Genomic DNA, 15,582 nt, shown 5'->3' with positions numbered 1-15,582 from the left:
TTGTAAATTCTAACGATTTTATTCCTATTGCGCAATTTTACAGTTCATTCTATCATTCAACTACTATTACGTTTTACAAGTTTACAATTTTCAAGTTCTTTCTTTAAACATTTACTGTTCTAGTTCTCTTTCAATTCAGCGTTCTCGTTTCTTTCTGTAAGTCTTTCGCGTGTACAAATTCAAACAAGTTTCGCTCAGAAGTTAACACACTTACTGTTTCAAATTACATCTATTTATATAGCTTAAACTTTTCTATTTCAAATCGATCTGTACGAAAGAAGAAACTCCACTCGGACTTTCTTTGGAGCTACGAGATTCGTTTCACCTTTGCCACAATTGCAAACCCCATTATTTCCCAGCCCATAAGCCAACTCGTTCTTTCTCCTTGCCCAATGTTAATTACCCTTTGGCTGGCGTAAATCGTGCGTTTGCTCGAAGCGATCGTTCGAAGCAAGTAGAGGTTCCGTGTAAATCGTACATTAACGAGAGGAAGCTGGCGGTGGTGGTGGTTGGTGGCTGGAAATCGATATTTTATCGTACACCGGTTGGTATCGTATCGTTGGCCGGTTTCTGGGTGGTCAGAATTGTTCGGTGTTGGCGGACGAAAAATTCTGGCGGACGCGTTCACAGGCCCTCCTGGACAACGACGAGGACGACGACGACGAGGACGAGCACACGAGGACGGGGTTGAAGTATTTACGGTCTCGTCGAGACAATGCTCACGCACCGCCGCGGATCTCCTGGCTCCTCCACCTTCGATTCCCTTCGATACCTTGTCGAGCTGTACCGACACGCGGCCAGAAAAATGCACGGCCACTGCGTGTCTTCCGGTTGCCGTTTAAGGCAAATATCCCAACGTTTCGATGTCGAAGGGACGAACTTACCTTTGTTCGCCTCTCACAATGTTTGCCTGCGTTTCTGCCTCCAGCATTGAATTTTAAATGGCATTGGTTGGTTATGGAAGATCGCGGAAAGTATTTTAATTTACGAGTTTGCGGATCAATGCCGAAGGTGTAGAATTCCTTGCTGTTTGGCAAAAACGTCTCAGAGTTTGTAATCCACGAGGCGAAATTACGTTTGTTCGCGTTTGAAAATATTCCAGAGCAGGGAATCTGATTTTCAACGATATCGGCGAGTTACGAAACGTAGTCTACCTAATAGTAAAAACGTAGAACACTTTGGTGGTTTGCTCGAAGGGACGAACTTGCTGATAGATCGTGAGAAATAGTATAAAGTATCCGAGTGAAAAATGTTGTGTACCACGCAACAAAATCGAATAAAAATGACAAAAAGCAACCGATAGATCGTAAATTGGCGAGAACTTGGACGCGGACACGGAACGACGATCAAATTGCATAGCGTTGGACGTGTAGTCGAAACTTTCACTCAGCTTTCAAAGTATATCGTCGGCAGGCCATGATACCGATTGCGAACCGTGGAACAAGGAGGCTGCTTGTTATTATAAATTCAGCCGATTCGTTCTCCGCAAAAGTACGAATTCCGATTCCGGCACATGGTTGCCAGGATAAATGGTAATGGTCCCGGCTCGGGTTGAACGCACACTACGTCGGATAATGGTCTTTTGGATGCTTCCTTCGACTTCGCCTCACTTCGCTCAACTCTGCCGCATCCCTTGCGAAATGGAAGGCTCCCGCACTTCTCTTCCATAATCCTCTTATTTCTGACATCTGTCTGATCTCTCAATCGAAGATCTGCTCGTTATTATTCCGCGATGAATTGTCGAAGAATAGCCGTGAGAAACTAAGACGATAATTAGCCATCATCAGAATCAGAATTCTATCGTATTATGGCAGATACTGATCTCTCTGGTCGAACTGCTTAAATTCACACTGAAACCCTAGTGTGTTTGTCGAATATTTGAAAGAATTTATCTTCAAAGCACGCGTGCTCGAAGCAACCTAAGAACAAAGTAAAAAGGAGAACGCCAAGAAATCCAGCGAGGCAATCGAGGCAGTGTGAACGAGGAAACCGCTCGCGGACAATTAACGATGAGATCCGCCAACGACGCTTTTTACCGCGTTCCTCGTGGTAGCGGAATCGGCGCGATGCGGATAATCGCGAGCGTTCTTCGCTCGTTGAAGAGAATATCGTCCGTGGACACGCCACCGAGAAAAAGGGACCGACGAGGAAGCTCGAACGCGGGGCTGAACGCATCCCAAATGCTCGTGAAAGTGCATCGACGCGTATTCTTCCGGGATTCCTCTTGTTAATAAATAATCGTGTTAAGTTTCTCGGAAACTTCATAGCGTTTCTGACCACCGGTTTCAGCTATGTTCCGTATTTCATCGAAACGAAAGAGAATTATTTCGATAGACGTCGACGACAGAAAGATCGTTTTCTCACGATTATGTTGACAGATAGAGCGTCTCTGGTGCTAACGAGAAACGCGTTTAATGATTCGAGGCTGGCAATGACAACTGTGCTGGTAAAACTGTGGCATTTGATTTCTGCAACGAACAACAGATTCTTTCGTGCGTATCGACCAAGAAGTGGTTTTACGATTTGAAACTTTGGAATTGTCAGGAATTTTTGTGATATTGCTCCTCTGTCTCTTCAAATTACTTTTGCCATCTGCTTCGTTCCTTTTCGTAAATCACATGCAGAATTAGAGTAAAATTTGAACGTGGACGTCCGATAAGTTGATAAATAATCTTTGTCGTTTTTATCTTCAACCTTATTACTGTATTATTCGTATTTTATTAAATCAGAGCGTAGAATTGCACCTGGTTTCTGAGAAATCGATTCACTATATCTTTTCGCGTAATATCGAGTAGAGAAAAATATATTTCGACGGTTTGGCTACGAAGATGGGACGAGTGAAGGAAGAGATTGCGAGGCGTCGAGTTGATTTGCGAGGGAATCCTCTCTGTTTGCTCACAGACGTTGAATTCTCGTCTGTTGTAGGTGTTCTAATGAATTATATTCCTCGAACTCCTCCAAGCACCCCTTCGTCAGAAAGATCATTATAATTTTCGAGATTGATAGACGAGATAGATGAGCAAGATAGATGAGACGCAGTGAAAGTGAGCCTCGGAAACAAGTACTCTTTAACTGGTAAATAAATCTAGTCCTACTAAAGCTAAACTACGGTAAACCTAAGTTACACCTAGCTCGTAATATCCAAGCTCTATCATCCTCCAGTCCACGTTATATCTAGATTAAATTAAGCAGAAACTCTTGGTGCGAGCCTGTACCAAGTTAACTTCCACTCTCAGACCCCATTTGTCTAGACCTGAATTAAGAAAATTAAATTACATCTAATTCGTACCAATCCTAAATTAAATTACACAACTTCTTCCACTCTCGTAGCCGATGTCCGTGTAGTACTAACCGATAGCTCTAAGTTTGTTTACCGTAACTTGTCGTCTAGGTTTGGTAACATTGAAAACTTGAAAGAATAATTCGCGACGTAAATGGAACTCGATGAAAGGGAGGAGATCGTTTCTGCGAGATTCGACACGGTTTGAGAATTCGGTAAAATAAGAACATTGTAATTTATAGCGGGTAATTAAACCACTTATTTGTGGATATACAGGTCTATGCGATTAATATGATATTAGCGAAAAGATATTTAAATATTAAGATAGGATGCATTTATTTAAAATACATTTCTACAAACTTTATTGTTACATAGACACGGTACGATGAAATTACGCGATCTCGCATAAACAAATCGCTATTTTCTGTTATTCTTAACGAAATACGAATTAGCCTACGCGAGCAGAATTCGATAAGTTTGTTGGATAATCGCACGAAACGTGTCACCGTGGCTCGTCGATGATTCTCGCACGCCAAGTACGATTCTTATGTGTACGTGGCTCGTCCCTCGTTTCGACGAACACGAGGATATCGAGGTGGAGCAGCTACCCGCTGAGATGGTCCGTCGTCATCATCCGTCAGAGCGGAACACGCTCGTTGGCTTGCGGTGGAAACAAGAAAGGCCGGTCTTGTTCCTGGTAATCGGGTGCATATAGTTGGAAAGCACTTCGGGTCGTATAGCCTCGCGTACTTTGCCCGCAAGAAACCATCGGAATTATTCCGTTCCTCCCTTCGACCCTCAGAAGTTACTTATTATCGGATGAAAACGAAGTTCGATACGAATTAGCATCGGGTAGAACTTGGTCGGATCGACGAGAAGATTGCCTTGCACGGTGGGCGTTTCTTCGTAAAACGATGTATAAAATACGACAGATCTTGTTTTATTGCATTCGGTTTAATTTGAATTTAGGTTACACAGGTGCAGAGGTAAATTCACGTTGAAGAGATTCTACGTCGAAGATCGAGACTCTCGTGCGAATGAAAACGAAAGATGGATTTAGGGTATGGACTTAGGTTAAAACGAAAGATTAGGGTAAAAGATGAAGGTAAGGGTAAAATATTAAGGTGAAACGAGGTTAATTTAATGTAGGTTACCGCACAGTCGTATTGCCTCTGCAAACATATTCTGCTGATCTCATGACGGTGGAAAGTTTGATAGATTTAGTTTCACTGGACCCAGAATGAGTCAGGTTTATGTTAGACTGGTACAAAGTTAGACCTACATCGAGACCTACGTTAGGTTAAATTAAACTTACATTGGAATAACATTGGAGAAAGTTAAACGTAAAACTATCTAAACCTAGTCTTTGAGAAATAATGTGCGAGTTAGACTTAAATTAGGGCAAAACGAAGCGAACACAGACTTAGACCAGACACGTATGTGTTAATCGTGTATTTAAGAAACCTTGGATCCCAGTGGGGCTATATCGTTTAAATTACATTTACCTAAACCTAACCACGAACTTGACCATGTCTACTCCACGATGAATTCGAAAGTTCGTCTTTAAATCGCTGCTAAGTCTTGAAAACTCGAGGAACCTGGCTGTACCGTGAACTAACAAATTACAGGGGCGTATCGTAGAGAATTACGCGATGCGACCACGCGAGCGAAATCCAATGCTCGAGTGGCTCGATATCGAGGCGAATTCAATATCGAGAATCGACTTAATGGCCAGCTGCAGCTACGAAGGATCTTATCCCCAGTACGACTCCATTACAGAAATTAATCGCCTGCACGGCGTACGGTGCAAATCGCTTTGGTAATCGGTAATCACGTAGACTCTGCAACTCTGGTTCGCCCTCGCCTCCGCGTATTTTCATCTTTTCTGCCCCTTTTGTAGGCGTTCGTTTTCGTTTCATTTACATGGTCCACACGAGTCGTCTTACCTAGATCACTGTTTGCCAACCCGACCGCTTCGCGGACCATTTCCGATTGTCGTGGGTGGTCGTCGAAATGAACGCACGGTTGTTCCGACGTCTCCTCGGCGAGATCCATGAAATCGATCCGGGTCATTGCAGACCTACGCTCAGCTCCGTCTTGGTTTATGCTTGCCAAGTACCTACATAGAAGAGTTTACGAGTTAAGTAAATAGTTGTAAGTTAAATTAGATATTGTCTTGATCGTTAGTTCGTAGGTTTTCGAGCCGATGATTTACTCTTGCGATCTTTGTTTATTCTACTAGATATTCAAGATGTTCTCTCGAATGTTCGAGAACGAAGGCTAACGATGTAACGTTAGTCAGAGTTACGATTCCCAAGGAATTACTGATTATTTTATCGAGACAGAAACGTAGTTCCATATGTCTATTCGTTTTCATCCTGTCGTTTTAATTTTAGATAGACATAAGATATTTAACTGCGTGTACTCGTTTGGTATAATTCAATTTCAAGATATCGATTCAAATACGAATCAAGTATCAGATCCAAGGTATAACTTGGGATCGACCTAATTACCGGTGTAGCACAAATAACCGATAATCTATGAACGAACTGGGATCGCCATAAGCCACGTTCGATACCACATAAATTCGAGGATCAGACAATCAATTGAAACGTATCTAGTAGGATTATAGAAAGCTTTTTTCAACCAACTATTGGGAAACACCGAGCGCGGAGATAAAAGGCTTTGGCTCGCGATTCGCGTGCCAGTATTAATCGACGGCGATACTTTAATGACGTTTTAACGACGGTTTAACGCGGCGTGGTTCCAACCGCGATGGTGTCACGTGGAAAAGGAGAGGGTGACTGGATATTTATTGCCCCTCGATTCTCCATTCTCTAAATCTCAGCGAGTCGCCTTCGAACTGTTTGAATAGCGTTTTATAGTTACGCGTGGAGAATCGTGCGTGACTGTGCCGGCATGCCAATGAAACCAGACAGAAAAATAAAAGAAACACGGATGCTATTTGTTAACTTTAGAAAAATAGCCAGATCTTGATGCGTAAAGGTAGATTGCCTTCGTAGAATCTGATAGAAACATCAGCAAGTGCCAGCAGATTGAAATACCATCGCGTATAATGTTAATGTTTTCTCCGTACTGTACGTGGATACGGGATATCAGTCGCTTGCAAGCGAAGTAATTGATCGAGATATAGATTAGATAACGAGAAAGTAATTGCAATTTGAAAGTTTAATACTCAACGGGCAGATAAATGCAATAGATGCGTTTTCTTCTCGCAAGGGATTTATTTTTTTCATTTATTTACGATTTTAAAGATCATTACGATTATTTAAAATGACTCGAAATCTCTACAGAACCGTTGCATTCCTCGATACTCGTCCACATCCTCGTTCTTCCTTCCCTCTTCATCTTTATTTTTGACTAGTTCACGATCTTTCGACGACAGATCGTCCATGGCACAAGATTGAAAAATCGTCTAGGGTTCATTGTTATTTTGCCTGCGGTCTCGACTCTTCCTAGATTAACAAAGCCATCTATTTACACTTTTGCGCGAGTTAAAGCCGGTTCACCAAACATTTAACCGTTAGGCGATCAAGATTTACTCGGGACAGGGCCGCCCACAATGTCATAAAGTAGACTCGTCGTCGTCATAGCTCACCATATTTTACTGCGTCACAGTTCTCGTATTTTTCCACCCCGAAGAAACAAACGTTAACATGCCCAACATTAAATGCTATAAATACCACGCCAACATACTATACCCCTTTATTATCATTTCCCAGCATCTCCTCCCCCCACCCATGTTCTCGTTTCGCATCCCCAACCGAAGGTTATAACATCGAGAGTACCTGGACGATACTACTGTACGTATCCTAATTGGTGGAGCGGTCGGGTCGCGATATTTTACTGTCCGCCACTTAATATCTCGTTTGCCAAGTCATCAAGGAAGAAATCGCGTGAGGCGATATTTTAAGGCGCGTGTACACTCGTTGCGTATCTTTGTATTGTTGCGACTATTTGACGGTCACCGAACGTCAAAGTCGTTCCATCCGACTGGCGAGGAGTACACACGGCAAGGATATAGATAGAAACACGCTGACACGAAATCTTCGTCTTCAGATCTGTTCTGAAGAAACAAACTACGAAGCAAAGCGCAAGCTACTAATGAAATTATCGAAATCAAGAGAATCGCGTATGTGCCAGAATTATTATTCTAGAATTGTAAATAAATAATAATTGCGCAGGGAAATCGATAGCACCCGCGCTACGGTATCAGGTTTTCATACGCAACGATGCAGTGCTTATCCGTGTTGCTGATACGCTGTTTTAACCCTTTGCATTCCTATGTCGAGTGTGACTCGACATCAGTTTTTATCTCAGAAGCTCCTTTGTCCAGTCCCACTCCATATTCTTTCATGTTCGAATCAACAGACGTCCTAGAAAATCAGGATTGCGTCGTGGAAATTGTTTCAAGATATATCGTACACTTAAACATTACAAAATACAACAATAGTGTGAATAAAACTGGTATTTAAGCGAATTTGTTTCTATTGAGATACGTATAATTTTCTGTGCTAAACTAGATTGAAACAGATGAATGTAACTGTCCCGTTGGCAGTGTGATATGGAAGATGGTGAGACAAAGAGAGTGCCGAGACGCGTGCAAACGTATATCGACGAAGATCCTGGAAATCGTTTATTAAATAAATCTAAAACTATTTTAATAGGAATTCTAAGTGTAACCTTAGTGTTCCTTTACTTTTATCTCGGCAATTAAGATCCACAATTCTCAACAGTTTCTTCCCTTATTTATTTAAATTGTCTTATCTTTTAGTTAAAGTAAATTTCAGATAAAATACTTAAAAGCGTTGGGAGCTGCTGGTAACGAAATTGCAAATAAAATAAAATTGCAAAATAAAAGTGCAAAGGGTTAATAAGACCTCAGCATACGCGACAATTATATCAATCAAACTATTGCCTATCGGCGTACTATTTTACTATAAGAACATATAAAATTATTGTAGAAAGATCGTTATTTGTATGAAGATGTGACCGCTAATGATCTGATTGTTAATGCGACCTATGTAAATAAACAATTTAAAGAAAGGAAAAGGTGTAGACACAGCTTTAAGAGCAGTAGTACCAACCGCCGCGTTTCAGCCTCCCTTTCGCGTGTATGTCGGCTCTTCGATTGATCATCGGTGACTTATTTTCTCGACTGTGGTTCCCCGGGGAAAACAGGTGATCGCGTGTAATACACTTTTGATTGTATTTAGATGCGATTTTAAACGCGAGCTCCGGTTGCGCGTTCATCAATTCTCGTCCCGGTCACTCGTTAATTCGACGTTCCCCCGCTACCACTTGTTGGTTTTCTTTGATTTTTAATGCGTCCCCGTGGCTCGACCACTGCAAGTCTTTCGATGGATGCTGGTTATCAAGTGGTTTGTTGGTGGTATCGAGAACAGGTGTTCTCTCGGTGTAACATGGGGTGGTTCTGATGAATGATGAGGTCTCACTGATCACCTCGGCTACAGTGTTTAATGTTGCAGAACATTTTTTGCGTACTTTTTGAAATCATGTTTCATTCATGCTTCGTTTTTTTCGTTTTTTCTTTCTTTCGCGAAAAATCGTTGAGAATCTCGTGGAATTTTATTTTCGGAAAATATGGAGAAACGTTATTATAAATGATATTAATTTGCGTTAAATCTCATTTAAGAAACAAACTTCTTGTAATAAAATGATTCCTAGATAGGATAATGGACGGCGATATAAGTACTCGGTTGTTTTCGATAAGTATAGACCGGTTGATCTGAATTTTCTCACACAGTGAATTATTATTTATCAGAAACGTTAATAAATCACGCCAAGCTACAACCCGTAGCTTATAGATTTCTCTCTTATAATTTCGTAATTGGAAAATTTGATTGCAAAATTTCGCTCGATTTATTACCAGACTTACTACAGTTAGATAAGAAGATCTATTAGTACCTCTCTATTAGTATAATTTGTGAACTGTGATTTGTAAAATTTCTCCGGTTACCGCATTTCAATTGTGGCGCTCTAATGGGATTCATTAAAAAAAGAAAAAGAGAAAAAGATGATGTCAAAGGACATTATCCCTCTTCTTCTTCTTTCTATTCCGCCTTGAAAAAGTCCAAGATGGAAGAAGTTCTTGACCACGAAGAAACTAGAGAAAACTCATTCAGAGAAAGCTCGTTATCTGATAAGAGTGAATGCGATGAATCTCGACGTACACTAACTTTTTGCGTCCGATGTTGACACAATGTTATTCGGCTGAAAGAACATCTCTCCGCGGAGAAGCCAGGCAAGAAGAGGTTTCCAGTTGAGCGCAACAAAGTAGCATCTCTTGTTATTCGCAGGGAAAAAAGATAGGTTGAAACGAGAGCGATAGGGCTGGCTCGTTGGCTTGGAAAATTCGTCAGCAGCTAGGCACGGAGGAATGCCGACCGCGATTTATTGCCACAACCGTGTCTCAGCAACCTGCGCGTCAGTTCACCTTCATGTTTTGCCTTGATAATTTATAGAAACAGTTTACACGAACTATGTACCTCAGCATCTAATGTGGTTGACCAGAGTTGTTGTGCACTGGTTTGGGATGTCAGGACGTCATGTTGGGAAAATACGTGTAACGTGCGCTCGAAGGGATAAGGATAATATGTCTGGAACATCGATTGTGCAGTTTCACGACAGGTTGATGCCGAGTGAAGTTGATTGACGCGTGTGGTTTATTTAGTCGATAGACGAAAGTACGATAGGATATTTATAAATCCAATTATCGTTTTAGTATAGACGATACTAATAAAATACGTGAAATAAGCAATGTTACTGATTCGATAGGTACTACCATGAAACAGGCAAAACATTTATAGAGTGTAAATTATTAGAATACAACCACCAACATACTTTTTTGTGATCGTAAGAAAAGAGCAGATTGAAATTCCTCATTTTGTACTGTACTTTAGCTGTACTGTTAATGCACGGAATAATATAATATATTGCATAGCTTGCCTATTAAAAATGTACAAGCAGAATGATACAAACGTATAAGCACGATCGCAGAACACATAAAACATTCTTTCAACGATCAGATAAATCGGCAAAAGTTTATATCGCTTTATTAAACCCTAGGTGAACTGAGATTCTGAACCGCATTGAAACCTCGACTAAAATAGAACCAAGACGTCCATTTAACGGACAGAAAGTAACACACCTAAATCTTCGACTCTGCCTCGCCAGATAACATATTCCGCGTCGTAAAACCTACAGAAAGCTCTAATACCCGGAGCAGTGGATCGAAGGCTCCGTCGAGGTAGTACATATTTCATAGCGTGTACATCCAGAATCTCCCCGAAGGAGAATCACTCTCCATCTCGTTGGCGAATCGGTTGGCGCGCAACAAAGCCCCATCGGGTTTCACCTTTTCGATTCCCCCTTTTCACAAGGCGATCGCCGGGCGTCTTTCCATCCTCGTCTCCATCTGCTGTTGGTCCCAGCGGGAGGATTGGAGCAGAGAGAGGATGAGCAAGGGTAACTACGTCTCAATAGGCCGACGCGCATCTCTGTAAACCGAGCAGCAGGACTCCTAATATGGGATTGCACGCAACAACCACCGTGGAAGCCACGAAGCATCACGTCGAAGGTAGAACAGGGTGGAAAGAAACTGAAGAGGGAAGAAGTAAGATATAGAGGAAAGAGATAGAAGGGGAATGAGCGTACTGTAAATTATTATTGCCACTAGTTTCTTGCCCGAAGCCGGTGCTAGACTCTTTCTACCTACTGCCACGCAGTTCGCGCTACTTATCTCCAAGCTTATCCGTTCCGCGAGTCCTCTTTTCCCCTGTATTATGCTCTTCTTCTATACTTTTCTTCAGCAGTTGTTCGCCCCTGTTCTTTCTTCTGGCTCTTACGTTGCCAGGCATCTGCAATTTTTCTTATTTCCGCTTTAAAACATTTCGTGTGTTCTTATGGAAATATCGTAGAATTGCTCTCGACTGGCCTTTTTTTCTTTTTACGTCACCTGTTCTATGCGCGGTTTATGGAAAGGAAATACCGAAAATGGGAATATTGGTAATATTGATACGAAAGACAGGTATTGGGCATTGTCGGTAATTTAAATTTATTAGTAATTTGTTGAAAGGATGAAAATGTACTTTTTCGAATATCTCGGAGTCTACAGGGTACAGAAAACAATTCTTTTCAATCGTGCGCTCTGCGGTAGGTTATTCAGTAGATGAAAGTTTAAGATGAGAGTTAATTCTTCGCGCAATATATCAAACATCTGAATTTTATAATTAATTCCAGTAGGTCAACGAAAAAGGTACGCGTTTCTCATCAGGATATCCAGGTAGCGCGATTATTCCGATTGCCAGCATAAGATCGTCCAACAACGCTCGCTTATGTAGAATAAAACTGAAAACCTGAGAATTTCTACGAACAAAATTGTCGTTTCACCTACGTAAAAACTCGAGCTACCTAAGAACTACAGACGGCGAACAAGCGTGAATATTTCGGTGACCATCACGAGTAGCAGATCAGAGTCTTCTGTCTCAGCTCGCGAATAGAGTTCAAAGAGCTGCACTTGTTCTGGGAAAGAACAGTTCGATCCGCAAGGCGGTTCCCTCGGTGTGTTCCATTCTCGAAGGCAAAAAGTCTCGCGGCATCTCTGGGAGATGCGAGGTGGAAAACGATTTCCACGGCGGCGTAACGCGCCAACACCGGGATGATCGCCTTTCTGGCGAAACTGTCTGGGCATAGCAGGAAGTCTGTGCACCTCCTAGAAAGGCGGACCGTGGAATTCTGTTTTCTTGCGGCTCCTCCGGGAATGCCTGGCCTCTCTCGCTCTCTCTAGCCTCCCGTCGAAGATGTCAGAGTTTCTACGCCGAGCATTGTTTTCTAGTCCATGGAGTAGTAGATAGAGGCAGATCGAGGGAAAGACGAGGTTTTTGTTACGCGGCAGCGGAGGATGATCGAGGCCGGGATTCTCGAGAGAGCGTATCGAAAACGACGGATCGTTGGCCGATCCTGTTAACGACAGGACGCGGTTACGACACCTTCGTAAATGCGATCATTATCTTTACGAGCGGATTTCGCGTGACTTTACAGGTGTCTCAGTTCGATGGGATTGTGCATATTTGGAATATTCTCGAACGTGACCTGTGACGTTTCATAATTTCACAATATTCATGCAATACACGGTTTATCAGTGAATCGTAAGGTCCATCTTTTTGATAAACTGTCGACTGAAATTTTCAGAATTGCTTGGAAACTGTTCCGAGAAGTATCAACTGAATTTGTCAATTTTAATTGGTGTGTTCGTTTGACGAGTTTGTGAATGTTTGGAATATTCTTGAGCGCGATTTGTGACAGTGCTTGGTATCTTTAAAATATCGTTGTTTCTTAAAACATTTGTCTACAAATTTTGTTTCTACGAATAAAATACCATAGATTTTTTACACGAAGTTTCAATTAATATTTAGTGTCGTATATCAATGAATCACAGCTGTGCAATCAGAATTACGTCTGAGTTACGTATTTCTTTTAACTGCAACCAATTTGGCTTGTACCATAATCACGCGAATCAGAACACCATTCGTTCCAATAATCTCTGTACGAATAAATCCTCCTACGTTCGCGCTTTGCTTAACATCCAGCAAATCGTTGACAATTTTACCTTTACCTTAAAGTAAGAACTTACAACAATTGCCACTATAAATGGCACTCTGGTCTCGCTACGAACGAGGATATTGCACAATTTTCTGTGGAATTCGTGGAGAATTCCGTTCATTAGGAGGCGTAGATCGCGCGTGTCGATTAGACGGTTCATCGATGATTCATCCGGCCTCGCGAGACTCGAGAGCACCTGCGACAGGACCGTTTCTCCGCAGGTCGTGCCACGGCTCCCTATTTTCACCGTTACGCAATCGGAGATAGTCAGAGGTGGTGGAATCTTCTGCTGGTCTCTTCCTGGCTTTCGGGCAAATGTCGTGCGACTCGCGACGCTCGTTTTCATCCTCGTGTACGCGCGTTGCGTCACCTCTAATCCTTTGGCTACGTGCTCCACGGGAATATCCCAGTCTGCGTGGAAAGTAAATTGGCTTTTGTTTCGTGATTTTTAGCCGAACGTTTCGATCGAGGCGAGATCGAAGCACAATGTTGCGCTCAAGTGCCTTGAAACGACTCAGAGATTACGTTCGAAGATTGATCGAGTAATTGAGCCAATTGAGGCGGGCAATCAGGTTCTTTTCTTATTTTCAGGCGCCAGGATTTGGCGGTGGATGTTTCGTGAAACAATTTTATCCGCGATCCAACAGGAATTTTGGGTTCCAACCGAATACGAAAGAATTTCAATTCTTAATTTTTCATTCGTATATTACGTGAAATCTTTCCTTTCAAACGTTACAAGTTCTATAGAAATTTGCTTAAGCAAGAACAAGATCAAAGTATAGAAATTCGATGATCGTGAGAGGATTGAAAATAGAGTTTAATTTCATTTTCAATCCATTTTGCTCAAACTTAACCTTCTACGCCCGATAGAACGAATTCCTCCATACCAGAAACATCCTACAAACTCCTCACTTATATTAATTTCACAGCGAAATATATCCTCCCACGCGTGACACGATTCCTCCGTGTCTCAAATTTCTCCACTTATTCAATAACGTCAGAATCAATGAAGACTCGTCTAAAGTATCATCCTACTTGCACGTACGACTCCATCGGTAGTCTCATAGCGGTATAATCATCGAGTGACTGACGTCTGAATAGCGGCTATCAATTAAAACCCTATTCGCGAAAGTCGACGCCGAGTTTTCCTCCCTTGGCGTTCGCCGGCTATCAAATACGTTTGATCCTCGTCTTGGATCTTCTCTCGACGAAGCACAACGATCCTGTCCCATCCTCGGCACATAATTATACGGACCTGGTAGTTGTGCAAGGACTGGGCGAGGCTTGGCGCATAGAATATTCAAGTCTCTTAAGTGTCTTCTAGTAGTAAATATTGTTATGCTAAGCGCGGCCGTTGTCACGCCTTCTCTTGGCTCCTCTTTGTTGACGTGGTCTTTCTCTCGCGACCACCTACTGCCTATCTTCCTTTTTCTTTTTTTTTCTCTTTTTTTTACCTCGGTTTCGTCTCTTTTCGTCTTTACCAATGCTGGAAAATACACAGGCTCGCGAAGCTACTCGAACACTTTTTACGAATATGTCGTACGTGTTATATGAAACGTTTGCGTGATTACAATGGCCGTGATTACATCGATCGTGTTTTTATTTCTGGCAGTCCAAAAATTCTGCAAGAATATTTCGACTTTCGTATAGTCGCAGCTTTGCAAACTTCACGACGACTATAAGACACCTGCTGTCCACACGAACGAGATCCACAGTAGTTGGAAAAGGAAATTGGTATTCCACCAATGGATCCGCCATAAAGTCGATTAACTAGTCAAATCGGACGCCATCGACGGGAACACTGTTATTCGATCGTCTGGGAGACGTCAAAATCGATGTCTACTCGTCAACTGGATTACAATTAACGTACGTGAGAAAATGGTAGCGGGTAGCAGGCTACCATTTTCTTATCGTTACTTCCTATCGATCTTATGAAATCGTTCCGATCTCTCCGAACACCTTCACCAAGGATCCGTTCATCCAGACAACTGAGATCACGATCTTCCTGTTTCTTCGGTCTTTCAACGATCCTTTCGTCCTCGATCATCGGCTACTACTAACAGAAAGAATAAAAAGATAGGAAACAACGTTAGAAATAAAAAGATGTATAAAGGAGAGAAGGAGACTTTTGATCCTTTCGTCATTTACATTCTCGACGTACAATTATTGATAAGAGCGAATGGAGGACGATGGCTTTCAACAAAGTCACGTAATAACAGTAATTATCTTCAGGATCGAGCCACTTTCTCGAATCGCTTCGAGCTTCGAGCTGCCACTCGCTCCAACGAAATCAATCGGTACCATCCTTTCCACTTTGGTCAATTGCTTGAGTTTTTGCCGTCGAATCGACGGTCGAAGCTCTTTTTTCTGAATTCTATATGTTAAGTGAATATTCTCTGGTTTAATGGTAGGTAAGTTTTTCAACGCCAATGACGTAACACTTTCTTTGGTTACCTAATATTTATGAAATATCTATAGGCTTTTAAAGTCACTCGAATAATTACAATGCTCTGCCTATCGCTGTTTCTAAATATTTTAGAACGATCGAGGCAAGGTGAATATGGCGGAGAAAATAATTCCGAATAATAACAAATGACTAGATAAAACGTTCTAAAATGAAAAATTCAACGACTAATAACTCGATGTATATTTTATAA

General features: G+C 41.9%; 1 protein-coding gene across 4 annotated transcripts in view; it reads left to right on the top strand.

The window, feature by feature from the left end:
• Nucleotides 1-15,582, top strand: part of LOC126865205 (protein outspread) — a 212,732-nt gene that overhangs the window by 137,145 nt on the left and 60,005 nt on the right. The gene's annotated exons all lie outside the window — the stretch shown is intronic.

This window comes from Bombus huntii, chromosome 4 (assembly GCF_024542735.1).
Source record: "Bombus huntii isolate Logan2020A chromosome 4, iyBomHunt1.1, whole genome shotgun sequence".
NCBI lineage: Eukaryota > Metazoa > Arthropoda > Insecta > Hymenoptera > Apidae > Bombus > Bombus huntii.
The sequence above is the reverse complement of the archived record's forward strand: the minus strand, read 5'-3'. Positions and strand labels throughout refer to the sequence as shown.